Below are 16,765 nucleotides of genomic sequence, written 5' to 3' on the forward strand. Positions count from 1 at the left end.
AAGTGCTCCTGGGTGATGGCGGCTTTTTAATCTACAATGATTCGATAAATATAAATTATTTCCGTTTTTTTTTTGTTCCCACAAAATTGAGATGAAGCTGAATTGTTTCGTACCACATGGACATGAAATGTCAGAATTTAATTCTAAATATGAAATGTAAATTTCAACGATCGACCTGTGTAGAACAATTATAATACACGTATTGTGTTTTAAAATGTATTTCTACATGTCACCGTTATGATTTTCTCACGCATTTTGAAAAATGTATATTTAATTTGCATAATAATACAGTCCTTAACTGCCTAGGGAAGTGGGTGTAAGACAATTACAATGATTTATCCTTAAGGAAGACAATGGATGGTCGTAGGAGGCGACTAAATTTGGGATCTTGTGTTTTCTCGTCTTTCTAAATAACTTTTTTCTTTCTAATGTCTCCCTTGATACTTCATAACTTTTGGACTTTAGTTGAGGCTTCGCCCCTGTGAGGAGGCTGGGTTCTGTCCCCTGGCTGAAAGAAAAACAGAGTCTAAAACTGCTAGTTGCTACTCCTAATGTGCTCGGCTGCTTGTGGCCTTGGCGGTGACATAGCACTATGAAGTGGCCATCAGTTCCGTGCTTTCACAACGAGGCAAACCTGAACAGACCACAGAACATGCAGCTTGTAGGTCGTCCATTAATGACCATAATTGTTGATAGGACGTTAAACAATGTATAAAGACCCGAGCCTAAAGAACAAATGTTTCTTCCAAATGGCAAGAATTTACCCCCAATCGAAAATTTAGTTTTATTTGACTTACCTAAAATATGCCAGGATTTTCGACGTCCAACGTAACAACATATTAGCAGTTTCCTTGACAACACAATGATGACAGGTCTGGAAAGCGCGTCTGTGACCAAGATTACAAAAAGTATATATCCTGCAAACGCTACGCTGATCTGCAAACCAATTGTAACGTAGATTGCAATAAAACTCAGCAAGAATGATGCCACCATATCATTGAGCACGTGACCGGCGCCATACGCAAATTTCTCTCGTATAGGAACCTTTCTGTTCTTGTTCGGATGCGGTTTGTTGTTGCTAAAATTAAGAAAAAAATTAAATGAAGTACCGATTTCATCAGTTTTCTTAAGAATGATTCGTAAATATTGATATTTGGTTCGTTTTATTGCATAGTAATATCAAAATTTTAATTCCAGTCATGCCATAGACTGTCGATTTATGAAGATATACCCGTATTGTAGCGTGCGAGGGATCTTATTGTGGGAAGAAAATGGAGTACCCGGATAAAGCCCACATGGTCAGGTAGATATATAGGTGACCCTCATACCTTTTCACGTCCGATCGGGAAATCGAACCCCAGCCGCCTAGGTGAAAGGCTGTTATAACATAAACATCATGCAATTAAAAGTCATTGTGAGGTTAAAGGTCAGATCAGGGTTCAAAGGTCAAACTTCAGTTAAAAAAATAGAGTGCAGTTAAAGGTCAGAGTGGCTTCAACTGCCAGGTTAGGGTGTTACATGTACTACACTTAGTGGGCGTGGTTTATCGCGAGTGCTTTTCTCTTATTTTTTGTTTGTTTTTGTTTTGTTTTTGTTTTTGTTTTTTGTTGTTGGTTTTTTTTGTTGTTGTTTTTTTTTGTACTTTTGCATGGCAATCTCAACGGTGGACACTTTTAACAGAAATATTGTAAATGTCAGTTATAGCGTTATAATTGTAACCATGGATAATGTAATAGCTACATTTCAAATTCAAGTTGTAAAATATGAATAACTTATCTTAGAATTCATAAGAATCTATATCATACAATAAAATACGTTTTATGATTTAAAAAAAACTGGCATGCTATGATATTTATAGTTGTTATGAGTGACATACATTTGCGCTAGCCAAATATAAATACCTAAAAGCAACTCGAATATAACTAACTACATCTCATGTATATATATATACAATGTACATGTATTTGCATATAATGAAACAATATAGACTATCAAAATAATAAGCGAGATATAGAGTAATCACACATGCAAAATTGACAAACAAAAGAATACATTTCATGTGAACAAAATGAAGAACATTATTCGTGTAAAGGCAAGTATCACCAGTTAAGAGTATCAGAAAATTTGAAATACAACTTCAGCATGACTGTGTTGTAATTAATAGACTAACGCCATTGAGAACCAGTTTAGAAGTTTATATTGAGTTTCTGAACCTGACATTCTTTATATACGTACCTTTGAGCTAGTGGCATCTTAAACAAGTCCTCATAAATCTAAAGAAGAAATTATCATCATATTTAGTTTCGATTTTTTTAAACTCCAAATTGAACAATATGCAGTAAACAAAATACTCCACATATAATGCCTTTATAGATATATATATAAACCAGCGACGTAAAGATCTACATCAATTGTGAATTACAATGGGTATCTGTCCTACCTACCACTGTACCTGTATGTGTAGGTATACAACTGTACCTGTACAGGTAGGCACGGGTGCTGATTACAGGTACCAAAGATCCTAACCACACCTGAACGCCCATGTAACAATACTACTATTATTGATGACGGCCACCCCTTCACCTCTACTCTCACGATCTGTATATCAGAAAACCGCCGTTTATGTGGAAGTTACTGACTTATAACTTTATTAACCCATACACATCAGTCTGTTGGAACTTAACAAAACAGATTTTGTTTTCATTCGAAAGAAATGAATCTAGAATTTTATCTAGACTTAATATAATAGCAGCACGCAGCTATTGTTTGTTTGTTTTTCATTATTTCTTTCATTCACTCTTTCTTTCTTTCTTTGTCTTTTTAAAGAATATGTACATGTGTGTGTATATATATATATATATATATAGTTTATAAGATTTAGGTTTTCTTATTTTATACATGTATGTAAATAGTAAAATGTTGGGTTTTTTCATGAGAGAAGGTGAACAGGCGTGAATAAATAAATAAATAAATAAATAAATAAACATGTGTAATTACGGGGACATGACACAAGTTATATATTTGGGCCTTGGGTAATGTCGAGTCACTGTGGCTTGGTCTTTATTTGTTAGAATTTATCTGAGATTAACCTTATACAACGAGTGCTTTTTTTACAATCCTCAAACGTTACATGTAAATCAATACCCCGAAGCAAACATAAAGAAGGAGTTACTTCCCTTTACTTGTTGGGAAATCATTTAGTTTAAGAGAGCCCAGTCGCCGCACAAGTAAACAAGAAATATCTTTAAAAAAAAGATAAACGGCATAGTTTTAATTCTGGTGGTTATAATATAAAACTGCTGGGGAAATAAATTAACAAACTAATGTGTTTCAGCACAGATAACAAAATTATATCAGTTTGAATCATTTTTGGTGGTAATAAGACTGCATTTGAATCAGAATATGATTTTATTAATGTGCCATTTGAAAAGATGCATCCACTTATTTAGCTTGCATTAAATCTTAACTTTGCATTTTGCATTTACCGCTACGTTGACCAATCACATACTTCATCTTGACCAGTAACGCCACCTGTCGCGTCATATCCGGAGCCAAAAGAATATTATATGGCTATGCCGAAAAAGTCTTTCTTCGTTACTGTGTTTCTACGATATATATACTCGTCACATCTCGGCAGATTCCGTATCTACATCAAACTTTTGACGAAGGTTGCCGGAATCAGTCGAGGTTAGCCGAACGATTCTTAGGGATGCCGACTTGGGGTGTGGATTATACAGATTCAAATGTGTCGCAATTGAGTTCGAGGCCCGGAAACAAGTTAAAATAATGTGGTGAAAATATGTCTTCCTTTATGATTTGTTTTACTATGTAATATGATCTTATTATTTACACATTGCATTAATACAAAGATTGTGAACATTTATTTTCTGTCGTTAATTGAGATATTTATACATGTACATGTATAACAATTATATAACACAAACAAAAATACATTAGAGTAAAAACTAGTTCCGATAGCAAAACTTTATCAAAGAAATAGCATCATAACTTCAGGTATATATCATTGCTATGGTTCACTTACGGTTGTGGTGTGTCTTCCATTCAAGCGTCTCAAAAGTCGCTAGGTTTTTATCTTGTTAAACAATATAATAATTTCTTTTCCGTTACGTTTTCGCTTTTTATTTTATTATTTTATCGATCTATTTATTCATTTTTCAAGATAAGTACGTAATTTTTTTTTCATTGATCCTCTTACATGCTTCTGTGTTTGATTGTTTGTTTGTTTGTTTTTTATCTGAATTGACAATTTTATTCTTTAAAACGAATGTAAAGTATATTTGAAAAACAAAAACAAACAAAACTAGATTTGATCAAGATCAAAACACGGGATTTCCAACAAGAAAATGATCGCAGACATGTTCTCGTTCTGACGAACGCTTTTGTACGTTTTACCTACGATTTCTCTTCGTTTTCTCTTCGCTTCCCTTCTTTAATCAATCTTTAAAATAACGTTTTCTTTCACATACGATGAAAATAAACCGTTTTAAAAGAATTTGAATTTTTCGATTTTGTATCACTTGACCTCCGTGAATCGTGTATCTCCTAACTTGTATCGTGTAAACTGTACCTGTATCTCGTACCTTGTATCGTGGTTACTGTACTGTGAATTGTGTATCTCGTACCTTGTATCGTGTTTACTGTACTGTGAATTGTGTATTTCGTAACTTGTATCGTGTTTACAGTACTGTGAATTGTGTATCTCGTACGGTGTATTGTGTAAACCGTACTGTGTATCATGTACACCGTACTATGTATCTCCTACCAAGTACCGTGTATCTCGTACCGTGTATTGTGTATACCGTACTTTGTATTGTGTATATCGTACTGTGTACCTCGTACCAAGTATCGTGTATGTCGTACCGTGTTTCGTGTGTACTGTACCATTTATTGTGTATCCCACACCATGTATCGTATGTCGTGTACCCAGTAAAAATACCGTGAATCCTGTACGGTGTATCGTGCATACCTTACCGTGTATCGTGTATACCATACTGTTATCTTCGGATATTTTGTGGTTTTTTTGTTCTTTTTTTTTTGTTCTTTTTTTTTCATTTTTGATAATTTGACCTTTAAATGTTGCATACATCTTCAGAAGAGCATTTTCTTCTATAGATGATCAAAATACACAGTTTTTAAAAGAATGTGACATTTTCGATTTTTGGTCATTTGACCTTTGTGACCTTTGGTCATTTGACCTTTGTGACCTTGAACGAAGGTCAAGGTCAATGAAAAACAATTAAGTTTGTACCCCTTCGTCCAAGCTATCACTGTACCAAAAATCAAATCTGTATGTGTAACGATATAGGAGTAAAACGAAATTTAGTGCATTTTTAGGACAAATTTGAATTTTGGCGGGAAAACCAACATTTTTCAAAGTGCCATTTCTACGTCATTTTTTATCGTACGACCATAAAACGTGCACCGTTTGTCATGATTAATCATGCGCTTTCCGATTCATATAAAAAAATTAGTAATTTTGAATTTTAAATTTTTGACCTTGATTTGACCTCATGCTTAGACCTTGACCTTGAGATATTTTTTGATAACATGTATAAGAAAAAAGTTAGTGCCGACCATGATCTACAAGATGCACTGATTGTTCAGGGAATAAAACGAACAGAAAAAGAGCCTGACTCAAAAGATTTTTTTTTAATTTTAGTTTTTTTGATAATTTGACCTTGAATGAAGGTCAAGGTCAATGAAAAATAGTAATTTTTGTAGCTACTCTTACATGCTATTGTTGTGCCAAATATCAAATCTGTATGTGTATAAATGAAGGAGCTGAAAAATTTTTAGTCATTTTTTGCCGATTTTTGAATTTTGGCGGGAAAAACTTCGAAATTTTCAAAGTGCCATATCTCCGTCATTTTTCATCCGACTATTAAAAAAAGTTCACTATTCGTCTCAGTGCATTCATGCTCTTTCAGGCGAGATGGAAAAAAATTTTAGTTTCAGAAATTTTTTTCCCAAATTTTGTTTACCCCATAGCGAGGTCGTGACCTTGACATATTCTCTGATAACATGGCATGGATAAAAGTTAGCCCCGACCATGATCTACATAACACACTGAACGAGAACAAAATAAAACGATCCGTTACGAAGTTATGATCGTTCAAAAAACGTCCAAATTTTTTCTATTTATAGATCTGTGACCTTGACCGTTGAACGTATGAACATAAAATTGTACCAAGATCGACAACTTGATATTGTCTATCATGTACTAAGATATGAACGTTCTATCTGCATTCGTTTTTGAGAGATTTTGGTCACAAAAAAAGTGTTAAGAATAATAATAATAACGAGAATGACATAGAACGATCGTGTATGAAGTTATGGTCGTTCAAAGAAAAATCCGTGTTTTGACCTGTGACCTTGACCTTTGAACTTATGATCTCCAAAATCTCACACTAAACACCAGCTCGGTTGTTGGGTTTTGTCACGTGGATGAATAATTATTGTCTTATTGTATTTTATGGGTGAAGAATTATTACAAGTATTAGATAATTTACAGATAGATTTGGCAATCCGTCACCATTTCCTAGGAGGAACAGTCTTATCAGCAAGTGCATTCTGAAGTTTATTTGAATATTGTTCCTTTGCATTTCTTATCATTAAAATAGTTTCATTACGAATCATTCGAAATTTAGTCCAATCTTGGTCTCTGGTTTTTTTTTGGCTTTCTTGTGAATTCTATTTTTTTCTGAGTTGTAACCTAATTTCATTAGTCATCCAAGGTTTATCATCAGGGCGAATTATCACAGTTTTTTGAGGAATGTGAGAATTAGTGAAAGAGTGTTATTATCAGTGTTAGAAAGTAATTCATCCCAATTAGTATAGAGTAAATCAGTTTTCAGACCATTCCAATCAGCTTCCTGAAATTTGTAGATAGTTTTCTTGTAGGACTGTTTCTTAAGAACTTTAAAGGAAATGCTTGCTAATATCGGACTATGGTCACTACATAGAGGAGATAAGACTTCAGTATAATTGAATATATTGACATTGTTAGTGAAAAATATGTCAAGCATAGTAGCTGTAGAATTAGTGATACGGGGAGGTGCATGGATTATAATGAATAAATGTCTTTCACATGTTTATCTTCAAAATGAACAATAATATCACTGCATCAGTGTAATAAGAAAAGCTGCAAATGTAATTTGTTTAATTGAGTGAAAATTACAAAATTATTTTCTTACTTTTTTTGCAGGGAACATCTAATTGAATTTTTTTTTTTTTTTTTTTTTACATTAAGAACATTATAAACATTTAAAACAGACTTACGTAATTGATTATTATAGCAACCAAATAATAAGTTCAGTGTAACCTATGCATGCACGTAGAAAATGTAAATTGAAACAAAATCACTGAAATCAAAACATGTTTGGATCCATGCAACCTGATCCAGGAATTAATTGTTTTTCTTTAATTAAACTGATTTGCATATCAATTCCTGAAATTTGAAATTGGAAGATTGACAGGTATGAAATTAAACAGTAAAAAATAATTAAAACTGAACTTGCATTGATACAGGGAATATTTTGAGTGGCTTTATCCGTCGGTTGATAATTAAGAAGAAAAACAATATTTGATTTCAGAATTAAATTTTTAACTTTAGAACTTACATCCAGCGTACAAGGTGAGTGAAACTGGGCCACTTTTCTTTTCAAATCGTTGGATTGTCTAGATACATCAATGCAAACCCACACCATTTTAGTTTTGAATACACAACAGTTATAGGGAAATCCTTGTCTCTTAAAAGTTGTTGTATTAATGGTTGAATGACAGATAAATATGACCTTTCATTGTCTTTATTTGCAGGGCTTTTTGAAAGTTCAATTTGATGTTATTTCTACATAATGAGGATTTGATCAGAACAAAGTCATCGATCAAAAGATTGCATGTGATCAATTGAATGGTTTTGTTACTAGCAGTTCAAGTCAGTACTAAAACTTTTGCTAAGAATGGAAATTGAAAGATATGCATATTAAATTTATTTCACATGTCTTCACCCATGTATTAATATGTTTTGACTTTCGTTATGATAAAAATATTGTACATTTTGTAATTTATGTAGTTGTGAAAAACACATTTATATATATGAATGAAATCAGTACTCTGTACATGACAGAAGTTATTCATGTTTGTTCCTTCATAAATTCGATAACCTGTTATACAATGCGAGATATATATAAGGGCCTCTCCCATTAGAGAGGGATTTGATCCCAGGCATCACGCCATCCTTGATGAAAATATCAGGATTATATATCTCATTACAGATTGATCAATTAATCGTTAGAAACATATTGTTACTCCCGATCAGTTGATTGAAAACATCTTAAAATGTATTATTGTATCATATACATGTACATTGTAAATGACATATTAATATAATGGAACTGCTAATTTTGTATTTATAAATTGTAAAACTAGAATGACTGTATTAATTAGACCAACCTAGTTACAATCATGTTATAGAAAAAAAATACAGCATAGCAATCAGACTTAATTTTTACTTAAATTATGTAATATGTGATATGCAACATGGAAATAAACAACATTGTATTTTACCATATTATTTATATATCATTATCTAACTCCTTATTATAAATGAACTATATTACACTGACAGTATTTTGTATATGCGACTATACTCACCACTTGGAATAGCCCAAGTTTTCTCTGGCCCTGTCACCATGTCTGGTGTAGGCCAGACATGGTGACAGGGCCAGAGAAAACTTGGGCTACACTTGGAAATAGTGCTCTCAGTTTTTGTATTTTCATGAAATCTTGTCGGAATTCTTCGCCCCAAAGATGAATGCAGTGTTCTTCATCAATAAATATAAATTTAACATTATGCTGGAGCTCCTCCGAACACAACACATTGAATAGATCATTCTGCAGGAAATGCTCCGGGTGTCCAATCAAAAACGAATGTTTTTGAAGAATAAAGAAACGCCGTTCTTCAAGGTTACCTAACTTTTTATGGAGTTAAGGTTTGTCATACCTGTCTACCTGCTCGGCATTAATAGAGTTTAGTTGATTTATCAAAATAACAGCAGAGTTTTTAATATTTTTTTACAATTTCAAATATTAAAGATTTCCCATATCCTGTCGGTATGACATGAGGGACTATATTATTCCTTCTGGAAATTTCGGCTGTTCCAGTATTTGATTTGATGACGTCAGTGATAGGGGAAGCGGCAAATTTAAATGCGTCTTAAGCTTCAGTAAATAAAAAAAATATGAATGTAAATATGTATTTAACTGTTACCAAATGGTAGTATACAGTCGATATGAATACAATTTGGATGACAGATAAATATTTCATATCACTCTAATGGGCACAGGCGACATTCTATGTAAAACATGGTTGTGTTTGTATACCCTGGTAAATTATACTAGTCAAATTCCATAGACTCAATATACTATACCTATGCAATGTATAAAATATGGTTGTGTTTGTATAATTCTTATTGTTGTTGCTGCTAAATCTGTTGACATTGTTGATTTGCATTTCGAGAATTAAAATTCAATGTCTTTCATCATAACTTGGTTTCAGTGTCCTTCATAGTTTTCCCAAATAGAATAAAACATTTTCCCTACCTACCGACCCAGTACTCCCATAACTGGTAGGGTGGGTTGATCAATGCTAAACAAGGAATATTTTAAGGCTGGTCTAATTAAGATTAGTCAGAAACTCTGGAATGATCTGACAAAGTTTTTAACAAGAAAGTCATTGTGACACACATCTATAAAAATATAAAAATAAACATTGTATGTTTAACTTTCTGTTGAAAACAGTTTAACAGAGTAATGTTTATTGTGTATTTGTATATGTTGAATGAAATTGTCGTGATATAAAAATACAAGTAAAGAATAAAATTCTTTAATGAACATTTGTTTGTTTCTTATCATTTTATCATCACGACAAGCCCCAGGCGATGTACTGGTCATATACAGTATTTTATTTTGGTACAAAGCGCAATTCTCTTCCTCTTGGACACGGGCATGTGTAGTTTTATATTTAAAAAAAAACAGTCAGAAATACCTATATATATATTCAATATATATAGGTATTTCTGACTATTTTTTCGACAAAGCCGTCTAATTTTGTTTTGGCCCAGGATATGACGCGACAGGTGGCGTTGTTGGTCAAGATGAAGTATGTGATTGGTCAATGTAGCGGTCAATGGAAAATGCAGATATACAGTTAAAAACGAAACAAAGTTAAAGAGACAACATTCATTTTGTATTTTTTATCATATTATTGGGTATATCTTTTAAAAAAATAACCTTCTGAACAATAACCATTCGAATTTGATGATGTATGTACATAAAAACATCAATTATTAAAAAGTTATCATTCTGAATATGCAACTTTTGTGACATATACGATAAACGCATGCGCTTATGGCTTCCAATGTGAATTGACTGCGGTTGAAAACGATAACAGCTTCCGCAATAAATGAAGAGAATAATAGGAAAATGGGTCAAACACAATCCTAGAATTAAACTTGGGAAGCAGTACAATAGATTGTAACAGTTCAAACATGAAAACAGCAGTAATACGGACGCCGCTAGTATTCTGCTTGATTGTTTGATAGTAGGTCGTGACAATCTCGGTAATATCAGGTCATGACAATCTCGGTAATATTTACACAAACTCGGTAATATTTACACAAACTCGGTAATATCAGAGACTTGTATATCATTGTGATATACAAGTCTCTGGTAATATTAACACAAACTCGGTAATATTAACACAAACTCGGTAACATTTATACAGTCTGTACCAATACATCGCTACTGTAACTATACTATATGAACAGTGTTTACACCTATTTACACATAAATATGTGTGCCATAATATATACAGAACGTGTTATTTAACATTTAAACCACTGTGTATAGTATCGTTATCCAACTAACTCAGATGGAATATAGATACCGCCTTGTAAACTATCGTGTGTTTGTGTTGCCACGATTTCAAAACAGTCACGTAATGATTTAAAAATAATTTCCGCGCTAAATTTAGAGGGGGATTCCCATCTAAATCGAGTGGTCAAGCTGGACATAGGGATTGACTGTGAACATTGGAACAGCACAGAAACATAACTGGAAAGGAACAAAACGCGGTGAACATTGCAACGTTTTTACCGTGATGTCCTTTTTAAATTGAATGCAAGCTGAACAAGGAGCCGCAAAGCTTGGCTTTATCCCCCGCGCCCCGCAGTTGGTATGAAAACCCAAATACATGTATATATCAAGCTCAAAGTAAGAGTTATTAAGGAAAAAGTAATTTTGTATTTTTGATTAAGTCTCCAGGGTGACAGAAAAAATACCGAAAATGGAAGGTCCGTAATAGCAAAAGGCACAACTAGGGCACTAGTCTGATATACAGAAAGTTTCAAGGAGCTGCGTTGAACGGTTATGGAGTTATAGCCCGGAAACAAAAGGAAACAGTAATTTGGTATTTTTGACTAAGTTTCCATGGTGACAGAAAAAATACCGAAAATGGAAGGTCCGCAATAGCAAAAGGCACAACTAGGGCACTATTCGGATATATACAGAAAGTTTCAAGGAGCTGCGTTGAACGGTTATGGAGTTATAGCCCGGAAAAGAATCTCGGACGGACGCACGGAGCCCAATTCAATATCCCCCGCAAACGCGTTTCGCGGGGGATAATAACGTTTTTAGGTACGATCATTAAAGAAAATAACCATCAGTACTGGTTTAAAGAAAACACTGCGCTTATGGGTTAAAACAATGCTGTTTGAATGGCTGATTCCCTGAACGCCTACATTTGAAACAAGGATGGATAGTATTGCAACAGCAATACAAAGTCCCCTGCCTGACCCAGGAGTGCAACTATTTATTTCCCATTTTTAAACAACGTGTTATACTGATCACGTATACCAAGTTTCGTTAAAATCGGAGTAGTTATTTAGGATTGTCCGGACACGCCTCAACCAATGAGAAGCCGGCGGCCATTTTGAAAAATGTTTTTTTCGAAAAAAAGAAATAGTTATGGGATGCACAACTACATGTTATACTGATGATGTATACCAAGTTTCATTACAATCGGAGTAGTACTTTAGGAGGAGTTGTCCAGACAAGCCTCAACCAATGAGAAGCCGGCAGCCATTTGTATGAAGCCGGCAGCCATTTTGAAAAATGAATTTTTGAAGAAAAAAAATGTGGGATGCACAACTACATGTTATACTGATCAAGTATACCAAGTTTCATTTAAATGGGAGTAGTACTTTAGGAGTTGTCCAGACAAGCCTCAACCAATGAGAAGCCGGCAGCCATTTTGAAAAATGAATTTTTGAAGAAAAAAAATGTGGGATGCAAAACTACATGTTATACTGATCATGTATACCAAGCTTTGTTAAAATCGGAGTAGTACTTTAAAAGGAATTGTCCGGACAAGTCTCAACCAATGAGAAGTCAGCGGCCATTTTGAAAATTGGTTTTTCGGAAAGAAAAATGTGGGATGCACAACTACATGTTATACTGATCATGTATACCAAGTTTCATTTAAATCGGAGTAGTACTTTAGGAGGAGTTGTCCAGACAAGCCTCAACCAATGAGAAGCCGGCAGCCATTTTGAAAAATGAATTTTTGAAGAAAAAAAATGTGGGATGCAAAACTACATGTTATACTGATCATGTATACCAAGTTTCATTTAAATCGGAGTAGTACTTTAGGAGGAGTTGTCTGGACAAGCCTCAAGCAATGAGAAGCCGGCAGCCATTTTGAAAAATGGTTTTTCGAAAAAAACAAGAGGCCCATGGGCCTGAACGGTCACCTGATTTTTGAAATATTTCAGTAAATTTGATTGACACTTTTTGGCCTGACCCATCACCCCCTTTGAGTCAGTCAAGGCCAACATGTTCATACCATTAATCAGTCATCCCATGCTGATAATATTAACAAATTTAGAATAAATTTCAAAACAAATAAAACAAATGATAGTCAAAAATGTGATTTCCCTACAACTATAGTAAAGTTTATCCCCTCCCATGGGGAAAACGTGAGACCCCAGGGCTAGGAAATTCACAATCATGGTAAAGCACCTGAATTAAGACCCTTCCATCTGTGAAGAGTATTTAATTCTACATTATTTTGGTTGTAAGAAGAATATCTTTAAAATTTCAGTTAATTTGACCCTTTTTGGTAATTTTGGTAAAGCACCTTAAGACCCTTCCATCTATGAAGAGTATTTGATTCTACCATATCTGATAGTAGAGAAGAAGATTTTTGAAATTTCAGTCAATTTGACCCTTTTTGGCCCCGCCCACCAGCCCCTGGGGGTCAACCAGGGCCAACATGTACATACCATCAAACTGTCATCCTATGCTGATAATTTGAACCAAGTTAGAATGAATTCCAACACAAATCCAACAAATAATAGTCAAAAATGTGATTTCCCTATATAAACTATAGTAAAGTTTACCCACTCCCCAGGGGCAAAGATGAGACCCCAGGGTCATGAAATTCACAATTTTGGTAAAGCACCTTAAGACCCTTTCATTTATGAAGAGTATTTGATTCCACCTTACCTGAGAGTAGAGAAGAAGATTTTTGAAGTTTTAGTCAATTTGACCCTTTTTGGCCCCGCCTCTCAGGCCCCTGGGGGATGGGGACCATATAATTCACAATTTTGGTTTACCTTTAGCCATAGAAGCTCCCTGCCAAATTTCATTGAATTTGGTTCAGTGGTTTTGGAGAAGAAGTTGAAAATGTAAATTGTTTACGGACGGACGACGGACGACGGACACCGCACGACGGATGACGACGGACAAAAGGCGATAAGAATAGGTCACTTGAGACTTTGTCTCAGGTGACCTAAAAATGTGGGATGCACAACTACATGTTATACTGATCATGTATACCAAGTTTCATTAAAATCGGAGTAGTACTTTAGAAGGAGTTGTCCGGACAACTATTGCGTGACAGACAGAAAGACGGAGGGTAAACCTATAGTCCCCCCGTTTTTCAAACGGCAGGGGACTAATAACACCCTACTGAGTATGTTTGTACAGGAATTATAGTCTGTTCTGGTGAAGTCACTTAAGTCACCTATATTTTACCTGTGTGTGTTACCTGTAGATTTTATAGTATTTCTCATCAAAATCGAAGGTCAATATTCAATGAATAAATACTCGACAAAAATATAATATTTTAGAATTACCTATATGCACATGATATTTGTCAATACAAATAAGAAATTATCAAATTAATAAATATCACATTAATATTAATTAATAATTTATTGCATTAAATATTAATTAATAATTCATTGAAATTGTTGCACATATTGGCCCTGACTGACCCCAGGGGCTTATGGGTGGGGCCATAAAGGATCAAATTAACCGAAATATTTCAAAACTCAGGTGAAAGGGCCCTTGTCATTTGGTCCTGTAGTAGTTCTTCAAATAATAGAATAACTACATTGTTTATTAAAATTCCTGAACATTTATTGTTAAGAGTTTAACTCAGCTAGATTGTTTTTTGATTTTCACTAATTTAAGTACATTCATTGCATTCATTCAGCTGGATTTGTAAAGGCAATATTTTTTTAAGTTGATATAAGAGAGATAAAGCTTACATTATAGTGGAACATATAAATAAAATCTGAGTTTTATTCATTATAAATTGTTTTGAATAATACTACATAGAAAAGAGCTGTTGGAGAACAGCACATAGCTCGTCTCGCAAATGTTCGTCAATAAATGATTAAAATATATTAATTGGAATGGTTTTGCAAATTGCATTAATAATATTTATATTGTTTACTTTATCAAGATTATGTTTTGTGAATTCATGCAATTTTCAAAACCATACCAATTTATATATAAATTATTTATTGACAAACATTCGGGAGCCAAGCTATGCTGTTGTAGATTAAATGAATATATTAGATACACATGTAATTGCTTTTGGATATATTTCTTCAAATTTTTGACAAAATATTATCCTAATGAGAGTTGTCTCCCTTGAAAAATGTGGACCGGTATAAATTGTCTACTGTGAGCATTTTCACATCGTTTTATTTTCAGTTTCACCCCCGAGAAGGGATAGTGTAATTCCATAGGAACTCTTTTACCAAATATCAGCACCCTAGTACAATCATCAAGTGATGTGTTAATAGCTTTCAACATTTGCACAATTTTTTTTTTTTTTTTTTAAATGTGTTTTTTCCCCCAAAAAATATTTCAGTTTCACTACGGTAAGGGATAGTTTAACCCCCACAGAGAACCTAATACCATTTATTACTTTACCTTTCAGCACTCACAACATAAACTTAACACAAAGTCCAAAGATTTAAAAACAAAAACAAAAGAAAACACAGATTTTAAAGTCTTACTCCAGAGGGACTCTATTGCCAAAGTACAATTATAAAGTGATGTATTACCGTAAATATTCGCGTAATACCTTTCAACACTTGCACCAAAAGCTTAACGCAGCAGAAATATTCAAGTCCAAAAATTTGAAAATTCTGGTGTTTTTTTTCCCAAAAAATCTTTTAGTTTAACTCCGGCAGCGGATAGTTTAACCCCAGAGGGACTCTATTACCAATTATCAGCACCCTAGAACAATTATAAAGTGATGTATTATTATACCTTTCAACATTTGCACCAAAAACTTAACGCAGAAATATTCTAAGTCCAAAAATTTGAAAATTCTGGTTTTTCCCCAAAAAAATCTTTGAGTTTAACTCTGGCAGGAGATGCTTTAACCCCAACAGGGACCATATTACCATAAATTACTATGCCTTTCAACACTTGCACCAAAAATTAAAATTTGAAATACCAACGCCAACGCCGGAGTGACAACATAAGCCATTATGAAGTGGATAAAGAAAATGTTTTCAAATAAATTTGTATTTTAAAGAAAACAAAAAAACAAGAGCTGTTCGAGAACAGAATAGCTCGTCTCGCAAATGTTTGTCAATAAATAATTAAAATATAATTGGTATGGTTTCGCAAATTGAATTAATAATATTTATATTGTTTACTTGATTAGATTGTGCAATTCAATTCTCAAAACCATACCAATTCATATATATATGTAAATTATTTATTGACAAACATTCGTGAGACAAGCTATGCTGTATTAATGTTATTGCTTTTGGACCTATTTCTTTATTTTTTTTTTCATAAAATATCCTAATGAGAGTTGTCTCCCTTAAACAAGAGATCCCAGAGGGATCTTGGCGCCCACCATTGAATGATCTTTATAGGTTCCATGTCAGATTGATCTTTTCTCTACTTTTCCCTTCCTCTAAGTCTTACTAATCTGTGTAAATTCAGAAACAGCCCTCTAGGACTTTTCAAACAAGGGTAACCTATATATAAAATTTAAGATTTGGCGATAATGGCTGTCTGTTGTTTTCGGATTGGTCCCAAAATGCAACACCAGGGACCAAGGGGAACCTACATATGAAATTTTCAGAAAGATCCCTTCAGTACCTTCTGTAAAATAGCGATAACAAACTTCAATTGTCAAAATACAAGATGGCTGCCTGTCAGGCAGGTTGTTTTCTGACTGGTCTCAAAATCCAATATGCATAACTAGGCACAGAGGGCAACCTACAAATGAAATTTCAGAAAGATCCCTTCAGCAATTTCTGAGAAATAGCGATAACAAACTTCAATTGTCAAAATCCAAGATGGCTGCCTGTCGGCCATGTTGTTTTCCGATTGGTCTCAAATGCAATATGCCTTTCAAAAAAATCCA

The sequence above is a fragment of the Pecten maximus genome, chromosome 8 (assembly GCF_902652985.1).
Source record: "Pecten maximus chromosome 8, xPecMax1.1, whole genome shotgun sequence".
Lineage (NCBI taxonomy): Eukaryota > Metazoa > Mollusca > Bivalvia > Pectinida > Pectinidae > Pecten > Pecten maximus.